Below are 23760 nucleotides of genomic sequence, written 5' to 3' on the forward strand. Positions count from 1 at the left end.
ATAATAAATAAAGACAAGGGCTATCCTTAAAAAATGCGGAACTTAGTTTTATCTGAAAATGAAAAATAACGGTCTTTCATTCGGACGGCAGAATGTATTGACAGAGGTACTCGATAGTGAGTCATCTTCTCTGCCAACTTTCACCACAGGTGCGCTGTAGCTTCATTCCGTCATGGGGCAGCAGCGACGATTTCTGGCGAATGCGCTGTTAGTCTTCCGCAGCGTATGTAAGGGCCGCCGTTCAATGTATCAATAAAATAGATCGCAACACCAGTAATAAATTAATCTAGAGTAATGAAATTTCAAGAATACTTTTTTCTGGGTAATATACTTATGTGATTAACAGTGCAAGATCAAAGGTTAGTAAAGCGCGAGATAACCCATTGCAAATGTGAAATGCTGGTACATTAATAACCGGTGTAACCGACAGAATATTGGATGCAAGCATGCACACGTGCATGTACTGTGTTGTACAGTTGCCGGATGTCAGTTTGTGAGATGGAGTCCCATGCCTGTTGCACTTGGTCTGTCAATACACGGACGGTTGATGCTGTCCATGGATGACGCTGGAGTTGTCGTCCGATGATATCCCACATGTGATCTGGTGATGGGATAGGACGGAGCAACATGTCGACACTTTGTACAACATGTTGGGTTGGAACAGCAGTATGTGGTAGAGCGTTATCCTGTTGGAAAACAACCCCTGGTTCGTGAATGGCAGCAAAACAAGTCGATCACCAGACTGAGGTACAGATTTGCAGTAACGGTGCGTGATCCTGCTGTTGTACGAAATCGCACCCCAGACCATAACTCCAGGTGTAGGTCAAGTGCATCTAGCATGCAGACATCTTGGTTGCAGGTCCTCTGCTGGTCTCCTTGTAACCAACATACGGCTATCACTGGCACCGGGGCAGAACCAACTTTCATAGGAAACACAACAGATCTCCACCCTGCCCTCCAAAGAGCTCTTGAGTTACACCACTGAAGTCGCAAATGGCTGTGGTTTTGGGTCACTGGAATGCACGCTGCAGGGCTTCTGGCTCGAAGCTGTCCTGGAAGTAACCGTTTTGTAACAGTTCGTTCCATCACTGTAGTGTCAACGTTTGCTCAGATTGCTGCTGCAGATGCAGTGTGATGCGCCAGAGCCGTACGCCAAACACGATGGACTTCCCTCTCAGTAGTGGCTTGTGCTCGTCCGGAGACCAGTCTTCTTGCGACCGTACATTCTCGTGACCACCACTGCGAGTAGTCTTGTACAGTGGCTACATTCCTGCCAAGTCTTTCTGCAGTATCGCAGAACAAATATCCAGCTTCTCGTAGCCCTATCAAACGATCTCGTTAAAACTCAGTGGGGTGTTGATGATGGCGTATTTGCCGCCTTAATGGCGTTCTTATCTAACAACAACTCATCGCGTCCGGTCTCAAAGGCAATTAGCTGTCACGACCGATACAGCGTGTATTTAAAGCAAACACGATTTGCATCCTCATAGTAGCACCACTCTTACGCGATTGGCGCGAAACTGGAACAGACATCAACTTTCAGATGCAGAAACACGTCTGCCAACTTTCGTTTATGTCGCACAACTCCTTCTTGGTACTGTGATTTTTTCTGTCAATGCAATTCCTGCAAAATCAGTTAACATCGTTATCACATGAAAGCAGCGGCCAGATGGAGAGCTGAAATACTGTGTCTAGATAAGTGACAGTCAATATTGATTCATCAAGTGGCTGTGATGCGCCTGCTCTTCGTCTTTTGTTCTTAGTATAATTCGATAAGATTCCATTTTACCATCTGTTCGTCTGTGTCAATGATATTGCTGCCCACAAACAGCTTCAATCAGCTACAGGAGAATACACCATCACGCTTCCAGGTATCTGTGCAACGCAATAGCTATCAGACCTATTCCCAACATTTACATCGGCTACCGCAAATTCCATAGTCTTTAACTGCCCATAAACTTACATATGTTCCGCCGTCCTACAGGAACCGCCTGTAACTTTTTTTGCCAAATTTGTAACATTTTAGGGACAATATTCTGGCTCAGAATAATATCCAAGACTTGAGTGACTTCATGTGCACTCTTGTTTTAGAATTAATTCATCATGCAGTCAGCTGGATCCAAATGACATGCCACCAGTTATATATAGAAACCACCGTATTGTCAACTCGACTTAGAAGGCTTCAATTTTTCCAATAGAATACACGATCAGTAAGATCCACTCGATTAATATCAGTTATCCATCAATTTTGACGATTGTAGCCAGACTGTTAGTTCTGACTTTCAGGTTAGAGTCTTCACATACATCTACGTCTACATGACCACTCTGCAATTCACAATCAAGTGCCTGGCAGAAGGTTCACCGAACCACCTTCAAGCTATTTCTCTACCGTTTCAATCTCAAACGGCGCGCAGGAGAAACGAGCACTTAAATATTTCCTTGCAAGGTTTTGTTCCTCTTATTTTATTACCATGACCATTTCTCTCTGCGCATATGGGAGCCAACAAAATAGTTTCGCATTCGGAGGAGAACGTTGGTGACTGAAATTTTATGAGAAGATCCTCCCGTAACGAAAAACGCATTTGTTTTTATGATTGCCAACCCAATCGCGTATCATACCCGTTGCATCCTGTCCCGTATTTCGTGATAATACCAAACGATCTGCCCTTATTTGAACTTTCTCGATGTCATCCATCAATTTTATCTGATGCAGACCCTACAACGCGCAGAAACAATCCAGAAGAGGACGGACATACGTAGTGCAAGCAGTCTTCAGTAGACCTGTTACATTTTCTAATTGTTCTGCCAATTACAGTATAAAGTATTTCGAGAAAAAATGAACTGATGAAAAGAGTAGCATCGAGCTGTTAATACATGAAACTACAGCAATCCAGTAATTACAGGCCTCCCAATGAAGTGATCACTATTCCAGTTCGTTGCAGCGCACACAAAACTACAACGTGGCTCATTTATAAATGTGCCTTTCGTTTCCCACAGGTGATGAAGAGCGCTAAATCTCGCACGGTATGAACCACCGAACTACATTTTCGGCGGTCTTGATGCTCAGGTTACAGCATGAAACTGCCAGGCAACAGCCTGAAATGATGCGACTCCTCTATCGCTTCTATTGTCAAACGACGTTTCACCCTCGATGGTGTTATAACCTTATCGGACAAAGCCAGTCGCTGATATTTTCGTATATTCTCCAACTCGCTCTATTATGGGAAATCTTGAAAGACGTCACGGTACTGGACCAGTCCCACTCTGATCGCTTTGACAGAAAACTCGCCTCCTTCTCTCCAAATAACTGGGTCACGCAAATGGCATATCGACAAAGCTGACTGGGAAAGATATTCGACATAATATAAATTAATAATTTTTCTCCCCACGTCGTTGGACGAATGGTATGTGATTTCTTCAAGCAGACGTTGTAGAAGGCAGCTTCTAAAACGAGTCCAAAAAACCTGTTCACCGCTCAGGCGATAAGTAGCCTAGGACTTTGTGAACTACTTTGAAGATAACACAAACTCAAGATTTTAGACGATGTCCCATACAGGAAACGTGCCTAAAATATAAAAAAAGTCGACTCCTGAATTAAGCAACTCTTAAACAATGCAAAAAATCAAGCGCAGTGCTAACATGATGAACATGTGAACGAAATTTAAAAGGTTCAAAAACGCGAAATATGCCTACAACACGGAGTTACAGGACAAATAGGTTTTGCTGTCACAATCGCCCCATCTACCAGCTCTGAAAAACTTTCACTTGATCTCATGCAGTAGAACCACTTTCTGCTCAGACCTGTCACTGTGAATAAGCTTCAACAGGCAATCAAGCAAACATGAGACAACGTCCCTGGGATTGAATACGTTTGTCATCCGAAACCCTTAATTGCCATCAAAAGCGCTACACATCCTAAATGAAATATGGTCTATTGAATCTCGCCCAGCGGCGTGAGTTACATAGATTTTTGTTTCCATACTGAAGAACGGAAAAGGTCGGGTCATACCGCATCTTATGGCCTGATTTTCAAGAGCTAGTGCACCAGTAAAACTCGGAAAAGGATGGATGTTAAGCACAATTTACTTGCTGTCTAAAATCGAAATGGTTTCAGGAAAGATACCAGGACTTACGGTAATCATGAAATATTAACCACTGATATCTTTGCCGCATTTGTCAGGCCCAGCTTCCTCGCATCAGTCTTTCGATATCTCAGTTGCATATTGCTGGGCCACGGATAAATACCAGCATGGATTTGGAGAATTCTTGAAAATTTTGCGCAGCTGTTGCCGGAAGGTAGGAGTTAAGGGACCTAAGGACACATTGGGTAGTGGGCACTGGAATGTTGTTATTAAGCAAACGGTTTGCGATGCAGGTTTACGACACCTCTCGCTTTGCGAGGAAGCATGGCCTGGTGGGCACTGTAAACAAATATGGATACGAGTAAGGAGTAATCATGCACAACATTGGACATTTACGTGGCATGAAAAACGCGACTAGCAACCTGTGTGTGGAGGCCGAATTGGGCTACTTAAATATGACTCTATAATTACTAAGGAACACTCCACTCATCCTCTCCAGTGAGACTACGTCAGATGGGTAAGGAAAGGAGTATAAATCAGGAAGCCCAGAGGCTCAAGGCAGGCAATCGTGTTGCTATTCTGTTCGCGTCTGGAACCATAGAGAATGACGACTGTTTAAGTTGTAGACCAACCACGGTGACCATCTCGTAAGGAATTTCGGCGGCCAACCGACCCACTGAACCAACCGCCAAGCTCTGGCGTAAGGACGTGACGCAGCCGTGGTGAGGTGGATCCGAAACTTGGCGCTGCAAGAGTGCGAGGAGCAGGGGGTGGCCAGTCTCCACACTCTTGGTGGCGTCATCCAACGGACTGCAAGCTGCTGCCTGCAAGGACGAAGCCAGGATGCAATTTCGCATCATCCAGGGTCAGAGGCGTCCTCAGTCACAGACGGAGCCGCCCTGGGCGGGTGACTGGAGTTGCTGAGGCTCTTCTACAACAACGGCTGCTGGCTGCTACCCTTCAGCGCTCTACATGGTGACCACGAGAAGCGCTTGAGGGAACAGCCAGCCTCCGAAGGGCAGGGAAGAGGCTTCCGACTCGACGGACGCACGCTGCTGGCCACGCCACCTGGGACGGGACAGGAGACGGTACGTCACGATGACGGAGCGGTCTGGTTCCGTAGCAGCATATCCTGAAGCTGGCGTTTGTACTCACACGTACACATGCCGCGCCACCATCTTCTGGATCAAAAGAGGCACTGAGTATTCTTCGGCGAGTAAAAGTCAATGCCAACCTTGTCTATGTACACTGTGTGATCAAAAGCATCCCGACACCCCCAAAAACATACGTTTTTTCATATTAGGTGCGTTGTGCTGCCACCTACTGCCGGGTACTCCATATCAGCGACCTCAGTAGGCATTAGACATCGCGATAGAACAGAATGGGGCGCTCCGCGGAACTCACGAATTTCGAACGTGGTCAGGTGATTGGGTGTCACTTGTCATACGTCTTCCCTCGAGCTTTCCACACTCCTAAACATCCCTAGGTCCACTGTTTCTGATGTGATAGTAAAGTGGAAATGTAAAGGCACACGGACAGCACAAAAGCGTACAGGCTGACCTCGTCTGTTGACTGACAGAGACCGCCAACAGTTGAAGAGGGCCGTAATGCGTAATAGGCAGACATCTACCCAGACCATCACACAGGAATTCCAAACTGCATCAGGATCCACTGCAAGTACTATGACAGTTAGGCGGGACGTGAGAAAACTCGGATTTCATGGTCGAGCAGCTGCTCATAAGCCACACATCACGCCAGTAAATGCCAAACGACGCCTCGCTTGGAGTAAGAAGCGTAAACATTGGACGATTGAACAGTGGAAATACGTTGTGTGGAGCGACGAATCATGGTCCACAATGTGGCGATCCGATGGCAGGGTGTGTGGATGGCGAATCCCCAGTGAACTTCATCTGCCAGCGTGTGTAGTGACAACAGTAAAATTCGGAGGCAGTGGTGTTATGGTGTGGTCGTGTTTTTCATGGAGAGATCTTGCATCCCTTATTACTTTGTGTGGCACTATTACAACACAGGCCTACATTGATGATTTAAGTACCTTCACGCTTCCCACTGTTGACGAGCAATTCGGGGATGGCGATTGCATCTTTCAACACGATCGAGCACGGCCTGTGGCGGAGCGGTTACACAGACGTAACATCCCTGTGATGGACTGGCCTGCAAAGAGTCCTGACCTGAATGTTATAGAACACCTTTGGGATGTTTTGGAACGCCGACTTTGTGCTGGACCTCACCGACCGACATCGATACCTCTCCTCAATGCAGCACTCCGTGAAGAATGGGCTGCCATTCCTCAAGAAACCTTCCAGCCCCTGATTGAACGTATGCCTGCGAGAGTAGAAGCTGTCATCAAGGCTAAGGGCGGCCATCACCATATCGAATTCCAGCATTAACGATGAAGGGCGCCACGAACTTGTAAGTCATTTCCAGCCAGGTGTCTGGATACTTTTGATTACATAGTGTATCTCTGCACGCCCCGGCGTGGTTCATCCCCTTCTCCCAAATCGTATCTCTGGCACCCTAGAGCATCATGACCCCTGAGGTCGTGGAGTCGTAACAATCTGGGGTCGGAGTGCTCGTTTAGCTTCCCAGTTCGACAAATTGTATCGGGAAGTTTAGTCCACGTCCAGTACTACAGTTTGGTGACAGAGCTGGTTTAGGTGAGTGGCGAGTGACGCAGTGGCATTTGACGTGGGTTCAGTGGTGTCAACTCAGCAAAACGTGGTGTATTATTTTTGATGTTCGCTTTCGGTGTCAGAGTTAACTGTGTGATGTTTACAGTTACTTTTGTGAAGCCACAGGAAAATGTGGACTTATCTTTATTTAGAGACATGACATGATAATGTAGTATCAGTGAGGCGTTAATTTTGTAATTTGTCTGGGCGCGATTTCCCATGTACGAGAGATATAGCAGCTACTTGTTCTGTGTGTTGGCGAATTGTCATCTGGCTTGTAGCCTACCGAGCGTAGATGGGCGGTAATTCGCCGGAAGAATTAATTTGTAGTTAGATTTTAGTGTGGGGGGCAGTCGAACAGGAGTTTGAAAAAAAAAAAGAGGAAGAAGTAGACTACGTAAAATGATGGCTACTACTACCGCTGATGTAGTTGCTGCTTTAATTCAGGGAGAGCTTGCGTTAACAGAGGAATTGGAGCATGAGGGGCAGAGAAATTTCGAACTTAATCGTGAGTTAGAATCTGGTAATTCGATTCAGGTTCAGCCGCAATTGGAGTCAGACGAAAATAAGTTTAGATGGAGAGTGCTTCCTGCTCAATAGTGATCACATTAAACCCCTCTCTGGCAAGGCAACGGACCACGTGACAATTTTTATTGAAGATGTTAGAGACGATGCGGAAGCGCTTGGGTGGTCAGACGAAATAACCCTGCATGTTGCTAGTATGCGTTGGCAGGGGACGCCAAAGCATTTGCTGTGTACCATGAGACCCTGAGTAAAGCACGTATGTTGGTCGCTAGACTGTGCCAGCGGTACCAGGAACATAATAGGGCGCGATTTTTTCTGGAGTAACTTAGTACTTTGTCAATGCAATGCAACAAATCTGTGGAGGCTTTCTCGGATAGAATCGATAAACTGAATGTAAAGACGTATGTACCGACCCAGAACGCAGACGCAAATAGGGTGTCATTGCAAGGGCAGTGGACGTTTTCTGCGTGGTATACCCGTAGATCTATCACGGAGGGTACGAATGGAAAATCCGGAGGACTTACCATCGGCTCTTAGGATCTCAGTACGTGTAAAGGAGGGTGGATATTGCAAAAAGCAAAGAGTGAACCACCGAATGTTCGCTTCCGACGTCAGGTGTTACAGATATGGTCAGGAGGGCCCATAGGGAAGCAATGTAGGCAACCGCAGTGCGACGCTTATGGTGAATGGGCCACTGGGCACCTGATTGTAGAAGGAGGAAATGTGGGAAGCACCGGCAAGGGAAGCAGCCGTCAAACGCAAACAGGAGTGCTTCTGTGCTTCAACCGTCAGAAGGCAGTCCCGACAGACCGTAACACTGCACAAGTTAGTGCACAGACGGAATGCTGCTTCGTGGGGTTGTTGAGTGGCAGGAAACAGATATTTGGTAGACATGGGGGCTTCGTGGGAAAGAGGAGACAGAGGCCGCCATGGTATTGATTACGTGGAGTTGGCAAAAATAGTGTGTAATCATTGGTTACGACAGTACTAGAGTTTTCGGCTAGGAAAACTACAGGGTGTCCAGAAAAGGGCTCCCTGATTTAAAAATTTAATATCTTGAAAACAAAGATCGATAGAGGAATGCAGTAAACGGTATGTTTATTGTGAAAGCTGTAAGACGTTTATACAGCAGTTTGAAATAATAGTTACAAAAGTTGCCAACAGATGGCGCTGTACGCTGTACAGCTCATCCCAGCATACATAAGTGAAATAATCGTATGAAAACAATCTTTGCAAACAATCACATCACAATGTTTTCAAAATGTTCACCATTGGCACTACAGAGGTGGCGCAAACGAAGAATGAAATTCGCCATCACATTTCGTAGTGTCTCAACCGAAATGGATTCACATGCCACAGAGATCGCCGATTGAAGCTCGTCCAGCGTGGCGGGATGCTTCGGGTAGACCATGTCTTTCACTGTGCCCCACAAAAAAAAGTCACAGGGAGTCAAATCCGGCGAATATGGAGGCCAATCCATGCCTGCACCAGTAAATTTGGGGTATTCCAAAGTAATGACTCGATTCCCGAAGTATTCCTCAAGAAAGCGAAACATTTGTTCGGTCCGATGTGGTCGGGCTCCATCTTGCATAAACAATTCAGTACCTGGTCGATCCTCTAACGCTTGCTGTGTGGCGACAAATTGTTCCAAAATTGCAACGTAACGTGCACTAATGACCGTTTCTTGAATGAAAAAAGGGCCAATAATGCCTCTGCTGCATACTGCAGCCCACACAGTAACTTCAGGAGAATACAGGGGTTTCGCTTCACACCAATATGGCTTTTCGGAACCCCAAAATCGCCAGTTATGCTTATTCACGTATCCATTCAGGTGGAAGTGTGCTTCATCTGTAAACCAGATGCAGCCAACATCAAATCCTTCACTATCAATCATTGTGAGCATCTGATTAGCAAAGGCAACCCTTTGTTGCACAGCTCGTACGGGTATGGCCTGGTGCGTTTGAATTTTGAATGGAAACATGTGTAGGCTCTTTCTCAGTATTTTCTGCGTGCTGGAACGCTTCAAACCAGTCTCAGATGCAATTATACGGACGGATGACATTGGATTTCGCTGAATAATTCCATAAACTGTGGCGATATTTTCAGGCGTAACTGCGGTTTGCTTGCGGCCAACATGCCCCACTAGATCATCAGTTAGGCTGCCTGTTCGTTGAAATTTTGCGAAGAGCGTACGAATGGTTTTCGTATCGGGTCCTTTTGGAACATCAAATCGTGCTTGAAAACTTCGCCTTGTTGCCGTAGGACTCTCTTCTAACCTGTGGTACTCAAGCACCAGAAAAACACGTTGTTCAATGGAGTACATGGTTTTAATCTCTTCCTTCGGTACGCTAACCTCCTTTCACGTTTCAATAGTGGAACTGATCGCTCTGGGCTTCGGATCACTATTTATACTAGGCATTACGTATGGCGATTACATCGCCATCTGTTAGCAGCTCTATTATTTCAAACTGCTGTATAAACTTCTTACAGCTTTCACAATAAACATACCGTTTACTGCATTCCTCTATCGATTTTTATTTTCGAGATATTTAATTTTGAAATCAGGAAGTCCTTTTCTGGACACCCTGTATGTTTATGGAACGCATGGAGGTGTTGCCACTTGTAGTCAAAGGTTGTTCAGTGATTTCGGGCTAGACTTTCTCAACAAACACCCTGCTAAGCTTGATATTTGGCGATACACAATACAACTCCGTGGGAGTTTGTTTCAGCTGGCGGCAAACAGTTGAAACTGAGGCAGTGGCGCAAGTTTCACCATCACGAGTGTGAGACCAACTGAACTGTGTACGTTTTCGATAAAGATCGATCATCAGGATAAAATGCTAGCAGGTACGAGGAAAACATTGTGGGTTTCAGTGGATGCCGATTTGCTGAGAGAAACGTAACATGGGTTTGAACCACTCTTCAGCAATACGGAGTTGGATAGTTCACATTGTTTTGTCCGTAGGATTTTGGCGCCTGTGAGTGATATTAATGGCCAACAGCTGATTGTGGTTAGTGTGGATAACTTTGGCCGGCCGGAGTGGCTAAGCGGTTCTAGGCGCTACAGTCTGGAACCGCGCGACCGCTACGGTAGCAGGTTTGAATCCTGCCTAGGGCATGGATGTGTGTGATGTCCTTAGGTTAGTTAGGTTTAAGTAGTTCTAAGTTATAGGGGACTGATGACCTCAGAAGTTAAATCCCATAGTACTCAGAGCCATTTGAACCATTTTTTTTTTTATAACTTTGGCAAAGGGGAGTGACTTTGCTAAGGATTGCAGTAATAGCCATTCCGGAAGTCTTGGAAGATAAGGATTTCAATAGGTTGAGTGTAGAGGAAAGCTACAAGCAAACCGTAGAGACGCAAGTGTTAAAGAGGGAAAGAGGGTCACTTGAAGGGCAGTGATTGAAGGGCTGCAGAAAATTTGTTGTTGAGGTTTGGTGATTTATTTTGTACACATGGAGGGTTACCAGCAACGCTAATGAAACATTATATACCGAGGATAGCACACCAATTTACAGGAAGCCATACCGTATAGCAAGGCAACTACAATTATTAGTAGAAGAGTTTCTTGAGTAATAACATCGGGGTAGGACCATAGACCTGAGTCATAGTCCTGTAGCACGAATGTAGTGGTCGTACCAAAGAGATCGGTGGAGGGAACAACGAAAATACAGTTTTTGCTGTGGCTACAGATATCTAAATGCACGAACCTTTTCGGATTCTTATCTAGTTCCCAACATCACAGAAACTACGCATAATCTTGGTCAGTGTCAGTTCTTTACAGCTGTGGATTTCAGGAGCGGGTGCCATCAATTGGAAGTGGCGTCTGAGGATAGGCCAAAATAGCATTTACAGTACTATGTGGCCACTTTCAAGCGCATGCTGCTTGGACTAAAAAACCCACTGGGAACTTTTCAGCCGTTGTTGGACGGGCTATTGAGAGAATTAAAACCAAAAACTTGTATTGTGTATCTAGATGACCGAATTGTTTTTTCAAAGGATTTACCGGAGCCTGTGAGACATTGAGATGATAGCTTCAGCAGACTACGATTGGCATGTTTGACGGTAAGTATGGACAAGCGCCTTTTTGCACAAACTCAGGTAAACTATGTTGGGTACATAATTAGTGAACATGGCGTACAGAGTGATCCTCATCTTACAGACGAAACTCAAAATTTTCCGAAACCACAAACAACAAAGCAGGTACAGTCATTGATTGCCATTCTTATAGACAGTTCATGAGAGACTTTGCAGCCGGCCGCGGTGGCCGAGCGGTTCTAGGCGCTTCAGTCCGGAACCACGCGACTGCTACGGTCGCTGGTTCGAATACTGCCTCGGGCATGGATGTGTGTGACGTCCTTAGGTTAGTTAGGTTTAAGTAGTTCTACGTCTAGGGGACTGATGACCTCAGATGTTAAGTCCCATAGTACTCAGAGCCAATCGAACCACTTAGAGACTTTCCAAAAATAGCCTAACCCTTGAACAAGCTACTGAAAACGGGTTTAAATTTCACTGGACACAGGAATGTCAAGTGGCATATGAAAAATTAAAAGAAACATTAGATTCACATCCAGTATTGGTCTTTCCAGATTTCGAGAAGGAGTTTATCCTTTCATCTGATGCTCCAAATGAAGCAGTCAGTTGTGTTTTGGAATAGATGGTATATGGTCAAGAATATCCAGCAGATTATGCTTTGAGGCAATTAAACAATGCAAAACATAACTACTCAATGACTGAGGAAGAGATGTTGGTGGTCATATATGGTATTACATATTTCAGATGTTATTGTGTGGTAGGAAGTTTAAGGTCGTGACAGACCATGTCTCACTGAAATGGTTGCTTGGTTTAATATAGTCATTTAGTGGATTAACTACGTGGGCACTTAAGTTTAATGAATTCATCTGCAAGGTAATCCATAAGCCAGGGAAATCACATGCAAATGGAGATGCATATGTCATAAGGTACCAATTTTGAGGATGTTGGGGAACACTGCGGAACAGTGACAGGGGTCACTGGCAAAGCGTAAGGAGCGGCAGGTATTTAAGTCACAGGCACAGTTTGTCATTCACCATGGTTTGTTGTGTAGAACAAAGAGGTATGGACCATGTGTGGTTCCAGCAGTTTTTCAGAAGGAAATTTTGCACCAAGCTCATGACCGTATGTCGCATTACATGCGATGGATACACATAGAGCACTGCCGTTTTGATGGAGGAACAGAAAGCATGATATGAAGAGGTACGTTAGGACTGAGTGCCATGTGTGCACAGGACCGGCATTGTGCATCAGAAAGTGCCGTTGCAAAGATTACCGGAGGGGAGGTGTCCAGTCTAAAGGGATTAGTATGATCTCACGACATTCGATAATATTTCTCGATTTTTGCCAATGGTGGCAGTGCCAGACCAATCGGCTAGTAGCATGGCACAAGTATTAGTGAACAACTGGATATTGAAGTTTGGGGTACGTGATGCTATAGTTATGGATCATGGGACAAATTTTGTTTTGGATTTAATGAGACAATTAAGCCACATGTTGCATTAGTAGAAGTTACAGATGAGTCCGTTTCATCTACAGGCCAACAGGAGAACCAAAAGTATGCATAAGACGATTGCAACGATGTTGAATTATTAGGTTAACTCCAGGCACAGTGACTGGAAAATCTATCTCATGTGCACCTATAATTCGAAGAACCATACTACAAAGGACTTGTCGCCATTTGAGGTGGTGTACGGCAGGAAGATGCCTCATGTCTTTTACGTTTTGACTGCAAAATTAGATTCAAATAGTTCAAATGGCTCTGAGCATTATGGGACTTAACATCGGAGGTCATCAGTCCCCTAGAACTTAGAACTACTTACCCCTAACTAACCTAAGGACATCACACACATCCATGGCCGAGGCAGGATTCGAACCTGCGATCGTAGTAGTCGCGCGGTTCCGGACTGAATCGTCTAGAACCGCCCGGCTACAGTGCCGGCCAGAAATTAGGGCCGGATGATGGGTCGATAAGGAAGTTTCTCAGAGGAGTGAGGGAAGTTTGGAGGAAAGTACAGAAGGCAAACACGAAGGGGCTAGAAGAGCGAGAATAGAAGCGTAGGCAAGCTGTCTCAGAACCGCATTGGACAGTGGGTCACGAATCCCTGAAACCAAAGAAATTTTTACCCAAGTACCAGGGAACATACCAGATCGTGAAAATGTTCGCATCGGTCAATGTGCAGGTACACTTTCCCACAAAAATGTCTGATATACACGTCAGTCACATAAAGCCGTTTAAAGGAATAGTAGTGATCGGCAACCAACCAAGAGGAGACAGTTACAAGGAGGAAAATAATGTACCTAGAATTGGTGAGCAATGTCAGGTGCATCGTGTTCAAAAATGGCTCTGAGCACTATGGGACTTAACTTCTAAGGTCATCAGTCCACTAGAACTTAGAATTACTTAAACCTAATTAACCTAAGGACGTCACACACATCCATGCCCGAGGCAGGATTCGACTGGGACCGTAGCAGTCGCGCGGCTCCAGACTGTAGCGCCTAGAACCGCTCGGCCATCCCGGCGGGCGTGCATGGTGTGCCATATAAGTTAAGGTCGAGTAAGTAAGTTGTATGATTGTAATTTGTTGCGGGTTTTTCGGGTTAGGGTATCGGAGAGCGTATTTTTATTGCCATAGGAATATTTGCTTTTCTTGCGGAGTTGTTAGGTTTTAATCATGTTGTTACTATTGACACTGTTTTTTTTATATTGTGCGTCTTGATAAGGCAGGACAGGGTGATAGTAACGTTGTTCTACACATGGCGAAGCCATAAGGATGTCCTGGATGGCCAGGATGCTCTTGCTGTTGCTGTGCTTCATCAAGGGCAGGCGCCACATGCAACGCTTGTGCAGCCTCTACTATCGGGTGTGGAGTTCTCGAGAAAACCAGATATATGGCTTTCTAATCCTAAATTGACACTAAAAGCAGCTGTGGGGATCTGGGAAATTAGAAATGAGGTACGTAAACCAGAAGACGTCTTTTCAGAACTGTAAAGCAGGCACCGGGGAATAATTTTTTTTAAGGAGATAAAAGGAGAGTACTAGAAAGTGCAGGACTTAAATAGCACCGTTGTCCAGGTTCAGCAGATGGCAAGTTCTATGAAGTATGTGAAGTGCCACACAACGCAGTTATCAAACTTGGAATAATGGGTGTCGAATAACACGATAGTAGTATGGGAATTGGCAACTGAGCTAACCCGATGTGCTAGTGAAACGAGGGAAGTGCTGAATAGCGACATGGAGAAAATACGGAAGCAACTGCGTGCACTGGGCAACGAAATGAATATCGCAAGGTTGCTACGTGGGTTACGCACCAGCTTGGAGTTGCTAGGAGTGATGTAGCGATGTTGCAGGCGGCGACGTTCATGCAGCAAACGGGCAACTTTAGTACCGCAACGGTTACACCTCTGGAATTCATGGTGGAATTGCATCGAGCAGAAAAGCAGTTTCCCGCAGAATTACGACTGAGCCATGCAGCGATTATATCGGTGGTTTCTTGGTAATCGATATACCCGTGGTTACAAGCTACGAAGATCTTTGGTGCTCGCCTGAGGCAAGGAAGATTTTGCCGAGAGCGAAAGCTCCCGGCGAGTGCCGCTGTGGCTGCTGGAGTAAACTGGACTGATGGCTGCTGGCGGCAGCAGCCGATGTTTGGACGGTACGAAGTGGAGTCACGCGTAGTTCTGTCAGTATTGACAGAATATGAGGACAGTCGGGGCAACTCACTACTGCCCTTCTCGAATTGCAAGTCTTATAAAGCTCAGTTTTGCTCGCCTTCCTGTTCACTACTGTTCTAACTGTTGTTGTAAGTTTCAGGTGACGTTTGTTTAAATTGGTCCGAAAGCGCACGAGTCACTGATCTGTATTAGATTTATGGACCTGTTGTTCACATTAAGTTTGTTAACGTCCTGAAGCACTTGCCGTGACTACTAGCGCAAGATTGTGTCCACCTATGTCAATAAGCCTGACACAGGCATAAACTGTTCAAATAAGAATAAGGAGGTAAGATTTTTTTGGAGCCGCACCTCACAGTCACTTAATGTTTAATTTCTGTTCTTTAGATTTTACTCAATTACTGTAATTGCTGTTCACGTCTGTTTACGTGAGAAAGCACAGTTTTAAGTTAACAATTGTCAGATGAGGCTAGGCGACGCTTGATCGTTGGCTCACTTCAAATTTATGAATCGTCCGCGCCATTCTGCCTAGCAGGGTTGTGTGTTCTCTCGTCGCTGGTACTGACATCAGCAGTTAACGTGGTTTTGTATAGCCTTGTTAAGGCTCGGGTCCGGCTGACCCGGTGAGTAATTTAGTTCCTTGAATAGCATTATCTTGAGGATTTAATATCTTGCTTCAAGGCTAACCATGTCATTTCAGCAGGAAACTTACGCCTTAATCAAAACGTACTCTGGTATTTGACTGCACCACTGAAGTAATTGGCAATAATCCTTTACTGCTTTCCAAATTTTGACAGATTGCTTTAACGTTTACCTGTATTTGACATTTGGCGTTGATTGTGTCACAGACAGTCTTGGCTGTTACAGGTTTCTTATTCTACCCTACTGAGCCGCGGGCGGTATATTATTTTCCACGCCTGAGATGGGTATAAATTGCTCAAATAAGAATAAGGAGGTAATGTTTACTCCCTTTAATGGAGCCGCACCTCATGGACAGTTAATGTTTAATTTGAGATCATTTTAAATTTAAGGTACTGTGTTTCTTTAAACCCCTGAGATGACATACGTCTCGTCTACGCTACATTAAACTTTTTAATTCTTTTTAAGTAAATTTTTGTTTTCTTAAAAGTGACATGTGTCATGCTTATCCGCATTTTCTCTCTTGGTTTTGTTTAAATAGTTCCTGTTTCTTAAGAGTGACATATCTCACGTTTGTATGTTTGGTACCTATGATTCAGTTTAAGTACAATCTTGTCTTTCTACAAGGTGAAATACGTCACGTTCTGCTAAAGTATACTTCTACGCTGTTAAAGTAAATCCACATTTCGTTTAAGGATTTTGATGCTGTTGGAGTAAATGTCCGTATTACAGCCAAAGTGTCGCCGAAAAATCTGACACGGAACTTCCATATGGCTAGGGTAGAGGTGGAAACAGATGACGCCGGCGTTCAAAAAGCGATCCGTGTACCTGTAGCTGGGAGAAATTCGGAGTTTCAATGGCGCTACGCCATTCACCCGTATCCAGCGAAATGCGAGATATTGGGGAAGTGGGTGCAGCTAAGAGCACGTGAAGTATTGCCAGTTCCAAAGGACAGGCAGACTCACGTGGTGATGTTACGGGTAGAAGCGGAAAGGTATAAACGAGGAAAGGTTGTGAGCTGTGTGCGTGGCCACGTACAGACTGATATGCGGGCATGTGAAACGAGTTTGTTTCTGAGGGAAGTAAATGCAACGAGTTATGAGAAGGGGCTTCTGTCAGCTCGAACCTACTTCCAGAGGACGGGCTTGGTTAAAATGGCTCTGAGCACTATGGGACTTAACTTCTTTGGTCATCAATCCCTAGAACTTAGAACTACTTAAACCTAACTAACCTAAGGACATCACACACATCCATGCCCGAGGCAGGATTCGAACCTGCGACCGTAGCGGTCGTGCGGTTCCAGACTGTAGCGCCTAGAACCGCTCGGTCACTCTGGCCGGCCCAGAGGACGGGAACACCTTGGTTACACTCAGTATTCACGCCGGAAATTGTGGGTTGAATTGCTACTAAGTGGGAAGTTAGGTAGGGTTCAGAAAACTCAAGGTTCAGGAAAGTGGAATGATAATTAATGACAGGACTTCTAAGATAATCGGGAACGACTTTCGGCTTCTGGCGACGCTCACAGGCTCGACTGTTATGATACTGTCACGGAACACATTGTATTGGCCGAAAGGATTTCTGAGGGTATTGTCCGTTCAAAATTTAACCTATTTCAATAGCACACTCAATCCATAACTTATGAAGCCCTTGGACAAATTAATAGAGTCACAGCAAGAAAGAATTTCGATGGGACAAATGTGGCAGCATCCACGCCATTTCCTGGAACAACAGTAGCCGAAAGTGTTAATAGCAGCTCAAAGTGTTAATATTAATTGTATCGGCTACTAGTTACCTTTCTAGCCGACTTTCACGTACTGTATTTCTGGGTAAAACGCAAGCAGCCATAGACTGTATACGTGCCAACACATCAGTTACTAATAGAACGGTTGACCGGCACTGGCCAGGGAAGCAATTGGTTTTAAGGACTCAACTAGAATATAACAGTAGGATAGAGGTAAATGGTTGTTAGTTAATGATGATGATGTTTGGTCTGTGAGGCGTTCTGTTATCGGTGCCTGTACAGATTCTCAATCTGCATTCTGTCCAAACTCGCCACTTTCATGAATGATGATGAAACGATGAGGACAACACAGACACCCAGTCCTCGGGCGGAGAGAATCACCAACCCGCCGGGGAATCGAACCCGGGACCCTGTCATGCGTAGGCAGCAACGCTAGCCACTAGACACGAGCTGCGGACTTGTTAGTTAAGTGGGCAATACGAGTGTGAGGAAATGTTCCATATGGGGACTCTATATAGTGAAATGGGGAGATTGTCCTTAATACATAAATTATTGGAGTTAAGGTAGTTCAGTTAGATTGGCGTCGAATCTTTTCGAAAAAGAGGAGGTATGATGCGCCATAAATACACTGAAGAGCCAAACAAAACTGGTACACTTGCCTAATATAGTGTAGGGCGCCCGCGAGCACGCAGAAGTGCCGCAACACGACGTGGCATGGACTCGACTAAGGTCTGAAGTAGTGCTGGAGGGAACTGACACCATAATCCTGCAGTGCTGTTCATAAGTTCTTAAGAGTACGACTGTGTCTAGATCTCTTCTGAACAGCACATTGCAAGGCATCCCAGATATGCTCAACAATGTTCATATCTGGGGAGTTTGTGGCCAGCGGAAGTGTTTAAACTCCAGCATTGCTGTAGCCACTCTGTAGCAATTCTGGACGTGTTGGGTGTCGCATTGTCCTGCTGGAATTGCTCAAGTCCGTCGGAATGCACAATAGATATGAATGGATGCAGGTGATCAGACAGGATGCTTACGTACGTGTCACCTGTCAGAATCATATCTAGGTGTATCAGGGGTCCCATATCACTCCAACTGCACACGCCCCGCACCATTACAGAGCCTCCGCCAGCTTGAACAGTCCCCTGTTGACATGCAGGGTCCATGAATTCATGAGGTTGTCTCCATACCTCTACACGTAACTAGACTCGTCCGACCAGACAACAAGTTTCCAGTTAACAGCAGTCCAATGTCGGTGTTGACGGACTCAGGCGAGGCGTGAAGCTTTGTGTCGTGCAGTCGTCATGGATATACGAGAGGGCCTTTGGCTCCGAAAGCCCATATCGACGACGTTTCGTTGAGTGGTTCTCCCACTGACACTTACTGATGGCCAGCATTGAAATCTGCAGAAATTTGGGGAAGGGTTGCACCTCTGTCACACTGAAGGATTCTCTTCAGTCGTCGTTGGTTCCGTTCTTGCAGTATCTTTTTCTAGCCGCAGTGATGTCGGAGAGTTGATATTTTACCGAATGCCTGATACTCACGATACACTCGTGAAATGGTCGCACGGGAAAATCCCCCTTCATCGCTACCTCGGAGATGCTGTGTCCTATCGCGCGTGCGCCGACTTTAATACCACATTCAAAGTCGCTGGAATCTTGATAACCTGCCATTGTAGCAGCAGCAACCGGTCTAACATCTGCGCCAGACTGTTGTCTTATATAGACGTTGCCGGCCGCAGCGCCGTACTCTGCTTGTTTATATTTCTCTGTATTTGAATACGCTTGCCTATACTAGTTTCTTTGGCGATTCGGTGTACGAATAGACGTCAATTTGGGGATTTCCTGAAGATTTTGCGCAGCTATGGCCGGAAGGTAGAAGGTAAGCGGCCGATGGAAATATCTGGTAGCGGCCCTGGCAATGTTGTTATTAAGCAATCAGTTCTGCGAGGTAGGTTTACAAAACCGCTCACAGGCGAGGAAGCATGACCTGGTGTACACTATAAACAAATTTGTAGATGGATGTGAAGTAATCTGGCGCAACACAGGGCACTGACGTGTTATGAATTAACCGTACTTTGCTGTTACGACAGTCCCTAGCAACCTGTACGTAGGGGCCGAAATGGACTACAGAAATATGACTATCTTTATTAAGAAACACTCCATTCATCCCCTCCACAGGAACTATATCAGAAACATAAAGAAGGATATGGCAAAGTCCGTTTCTATGAGAGCCAGTGTAGTATGGCACGTATACTGCTGATATCGAAACTTCACTAACACCAAATGTTAAAGTACTGTAACATGTAAATCACACACACCTCTTCCACACTGCAAAAAGCTCTTCAGGCACAAAATTTAAAATCCCTAGATATTGAACAAAAAATTAAAATAATGCCTCATTATGAACTTATTCCACGAATTACAAGAATATTACGACTCAGGGATTCAGATTCCACATATCTCTAATGTTCATACTCAGAATATCATAACTTTGTCGGTATACAGACTGCTGATAGTGGTCAATGGGAAATAAGTGCCTTGTTTGATGTATTACATAAACACACCAGCTGAACAGCATAAGGTACGGTTGTCTTTTCTCCTAGTATACACTTCCTGCCAAAAAAAGGTGAAGAATCCAGAAAGGAAGGGGAAAACGTAACGAAAGTTCACGGATTGAGAGGTATGTAACGTTATTTCAGTGATTACAGAACTCAATCACATTTACAAAGTATTTCGCGGTACACACCCAGTTACCAGAATGACATGTCACCTCCTCTGCCCTGGATGAATGCACTGTTTCGGTTGGGAAGGTTGTCAGGCAGCCGTTACATCCTCTCCTTAGGCAAGCTGGGCCACAGCTGTAACTGTGGTCTTTGATACACTGGACACTGGCCCTGGAGTGGAGATGACGACCGAGCTGCCCTCACTCATGTTCCGTTGGGGACAGATCTTCGAATTTTTCCGACCACGTGAGTACCTCAGTATCACGCAGAGGCTTCAAAGCGACATGTGTCAGGTGGTTGAGCATTGTTCTGTTGAAAAATTGCACCACGATGCCGTCGCATTATAATAAATTAATTCCATATGCTTAACCCAACGATCTACATGTATCGGGTATCTTCGTTATCATTTAACATCCATGGTGCACTTTACGATTGTCAGTTCTAAAAATAATTGAGCCACATATTGCTTCCTGGGTTTCATCTGTCGTCTTGCATACAGTAAGTAAGGCCAATTTCTTGCTCGTTATAAATGTGCAACAGTAATAATAGTATCTGACTTACACGTTTTACTTCTCGGAAATAACACCACTCTCATTTATCAACGATATGTTTCAGCTTTTAACCATGGTGGAAAGCGATTGGTTTGTTGACACATCAATTTATGCGCCATCCGCGCGCCATTTTATATAGACTTGCATTCATACAAGTCGAAGCTTGCAGTCACATTTCTTTCATGAAGTCCGATAAATGTGTTTAGAACCATGCAAAACTTTTTGTCCCATTATACTACATATTATCGAGGTCCATCGCCACCAAACTTATCTGCTCTCCAACGACGACTCTAACCTGACTACTGTGACATCACCTGGCAAGACATCTGCAAAAGTGATGTAATATATGTGAAAAAAGAAACATTTATCTGTATTATTATTATTATTATTTCTTTTCTGTATGAACGATTTTCTATTATCTAGAGTCTGTATGAAAGGAAATAATCATTTTTCATTTTTTGTTTGTGCAATATTTGTATCTCTATTTCGCAAATAACGTCTGTGGTCGGCGAGCGTGGAAATCCAAGTCGACAATGATAACTGAAAAAATTAACAAAGATATTTATTAGCGTACTGAAGTGATTATAAATAGTGGAGACTTACTCTCTCTGTCTTCTTGTAGCCGTTAAAGTTGTAAGAGCCTGTGACGCTCGCTTGAATGCTTGGTTAGCTTTCTTTTGTTTTCGTTCGAGAAAGACCCCATTGGAGGGTGATGTATGAAAGGGGTGTGTACCTTGAATTTATGTTGATTTTTTATACAGAAATTATTAAAAATACTTGTAATAATTTATTGCTAGCTTTCCCAGTATTTCATTCCATATTTTTAGCCGTTTTCAGCATATTTAGAATTTTTCATGAAGCAGAGCTGCGCCGCAATTGAGCGGGCAGGTAATGGTACATTAAAATTATTTCTTTCGGCTTCCCAGAGCCCTCGGAGGAGTATTGTGGATTTTATTATGCCATTTTCAGGTGGACATGGGCAACTGCGATTACAATCTCAGTGACGTAAATACTTTACGTAAATCAGAGTGGTAAAACTTTACTTGTGTGGTATCAAAGACTGCTGTGCTGAAACCTGTTCTGGCTACTAATAATATTAAAATCAAATTTCATTTTTTGTTTCATGCTCTCGTGTTAGTCGTGGCAATCAACAGTGTTCATATGTTATAAAAGCCACTGCAGCTTTTGTGTTTAGCGAACATAGCATAATGTAACATCTGTACGTGTAAATAAGAGTAATTTTCAGTGCATTTCAGAGATGAAAGTAGAGGAGGACATGTTTAATTTCATAATTAGTTACAGTAATGATACCGTGTTCCATTTCTAACAGGCCAGATCAGGATTATATGAAAATAGTTTGCAAATTAAAAATCACACGTTCACAGTGGGAGATGTTTTAGTGTTGTGCGTATCCCCCCATAATAGGTGTACAAGTTAAAGTTTTTCAACTACAGAAACTAATAGTGAGAATCGCATGTTATCTTTTGTGCTCGCAACAATAAGCAATATACAGTTAATTAAAATGTTATGCAACATAACCTGCATATAAAATCAAAAACTGCGCAGTGGGGAAACGCGACACTACGAAACAAGATTTCCTACATGGGGTAACACAGTCGTATTTTGGACCACAAATCAGCTTAAATATGTTAAAGAGAACTAATTGTTTCCTGAACTACGTTCATAAGTCATATACATGCTGTGGTCACTGTGACGCATCTCACTTCCAAACTATTAGTTTTCAGATGATTGCATCATCAGCATTTCAAGTCAGTTATATTTGTTTCTTTGTATTGTATGGGACACATTACAACACATGAGAACGCAGGATGCCCGTGAAATATCGTTGTGGCGTCAGAGCTCCTCAGTAACTACCAGCCATGAAACCAAGAGTAGAACCGCTGCGCCTTTCCAAAAAAACTAGAAGAACGGGATTTCTCCCCAAGTCACCGCCGGCGCTGGTCATCTGGGGTTGTTACGAACTGCGATTCCTTGCTAAACACAATGCGATGCCATTCCTCAGCAGTCCATGCTTTCCAGTCACGACATCACTCCAAACGGTTTGTGTAATGATGTTAACGGCATCGTACGCAGTGGGCGCCAATTTCCTAGTATGGCTGTTCCTGGCCTCCAACCTATGGTGCTGGATGACACAGAGTGTTTCAGGGAGTCTTTTAACTGTTCTTGGTTGGCAGACGCAGATGTGAAAGGGATACGATGTGCTTGGTTCACTATTCAGCGATCCTTCCTTGTGGCCAGACGTGGTTGATCGGAACCTTGACTATGAGTGTGGTTTCCTCACGTTCCCATGCAGTCCAGCATAAAGCTACTGTCACACCCGAATACACCACAAACATGGATATTGCACAATCTGACCAGCCAGCAAAATGGAGACTCTTTCAAACTGTGTCAGGTGGTGATATTGTTGTCTTACACGAGACACGGCACCTCTGTTTTCTTTATAGTTCTCGCTCAACACCCGATGCTATTCTCTCCCCTTATATGCCCTACCAGGTTTGGTAACAGTACTAATGACGAACAACAGTAATCCACTCTGGTGGCTGTTCTGTCACAGAGAATTGCAGCTATAATCATTTATGTACCCAGCAACGTTGTGTACTGTACAAAGCAACGAACATCTGACCATGTCTTCTGAGAGCTTCACTTTTTTCGTCAGGCAGTGTACATATACAGTGCTCATAATTGTGAGTTTGAGTAGATCAAATCAATCAAACCTTCACGTTCTGGCTCTGAAGGGAACCGACTGACCACCATGTCATCCTCTGCCATTGGAATTGTAGGGTGCAGTGTGGAAGGGCGTGGGGTCAGCATACCGCTCTCACGACTGACCTCCTAGACGTTGGAGCCGATACTTCTCATTCATGCAGCTCCTCAGTTGGCCTAACGAGGCTAAGTACACCCTCTTCGGGTCGTACCACCAAGAAAAATCCGGAATCGAACCTGGATCCTCCGCATGGCAGCCCGAGACGATGACCACTGAGCTACGGAGGCGGAGGTGACTAGATCAGCAGTCTGCAGCTGAGTAAAAATATCTGTACAGCAGTGCAAATGTCGACAATATGTCCCTTGTGTCATGTTGGGTTC

Source organism: Schistocerca serialis, chromosome 5 (assembly GCF_023864345.2).
Source record: "Schistocerca serialis cubense isolate TAMUIC-IGC-003099 chromosome 5, iqSchSeri2.2, whole genome shotgun sequence".
Lineage (NCBI taxonomy): Eukaryota > Metazoa > Arthropoda > Insecta > Orthoptera > Acrididae > Schistocerca > Schistocerca serialis.